General features: G+C 64.6%; 1 long non-coding RNA gene across 1 annotated transcript in view; it reads left to right on the plus strand.

Moving 5' to 3' along the window:
- Positions 1-882, plus strand: part of LOC118453065 — a 22,760-nt gene extending 21,878 nt beyond the window's left edge. Inside the window, exon 3 of the long non-coding RNA XR_004842948.1 lies at positions 4-882. This is a non-coding gene — a long non-coding RNA (uncharacterized LOC118453065). The remainder of the gene's footprint in view (positions 1-3) is intronic.
- The last annotated feature ends 6 nt before the right edge of the window (positions 883-888 follow it).

Consider the following 888-nt stretch of genomic DNA (forward strand, 5'->3'; position numbering starts at 1 on the left):
CAGCGCAGCCCCACGGGGGAAATGCTGGCCAGGATTTATTTCAATCTCTGGACTTCGGGTGCAGAAGAGGTTGGGGCTGGAGCAGGCTACAGGGGTCTGCCCTGGTGCCAGCATCATGCCCCCCACCTTCTGGCATCACGCTCCCCACTTCCCTGGGGACACGTGGCCCCATCCTGGATGGTGCTAAGGCTGGTACCGCTGAGCTCAGCTCTGAGTTGGGGCTGGGGCTGACATGCAGGGGAAGCCTTTTACAGCCCGGCCGGCACCTCAGCTCCCACCGGGCGCAGGGCATGGCCGTTGGTGCCGTGGGCTCTGCCTTTGCAGGCACACTGTGTCCTTGGGGTGCTCCTCTGTGCTGGGACCCAGCGCCACCTCCTCAGCAGGACGGCGGGGTTCGGAGCACGCGTCGGCAGAGCCTGGCAGCTGCCTGCGCGCGCAGGGGATGTGACCGCGGCGTGTGTGCATGCACCGTAAGGCGGCGGCCGAGGGGAGAGGGGGTCCGGGCAGATCCTGCCCTTGGGAAGCGACTGAGACCCCGCTTGCAGAGGGCAGAGGATACCCCGGGCTGTGTGCCAGGGGGGGGGAGGGCTGGAGAGGGGCCCAAGGCTGAAACCTGTCCCAAAGCTGCACTTTGCCAATGAGCTCCCAGTTATAATTATCCAGGTGCCGCGCATGGCTGGCTTCGGGACAGGAGTCGGTCGTCCCCTGTCTGTGTGCTTATACATGCATACGTACATACATACATATAGATAGATATTTGGGGGGCTTTTGTTGCAGAATGACTCTGGTGGCAGAGCAGACGCCCTGGGCCCCTCCCTGCCCTGCTGACACCCTGGCCCCGGGGTTAGGGTGCGATCCAGTCCCTGCCACCCCCTGCCCGCGGCTCCC

Source organism: Egretta garzetta, unplaced genomic scaffold, assembly GCF_000687185.1.
Source record: "Egretta garzetta isolate BGI_Z169 unplaced genomic scaffold, ASM68718v1 scaffold849, whole genome shotgun sequence".
Lineage (NCBI taxonomy): Eukaryota > Metazoa > Chordata > Aves > Pelecaniformes > Ardeidae > Egretta > Egretta garzetta.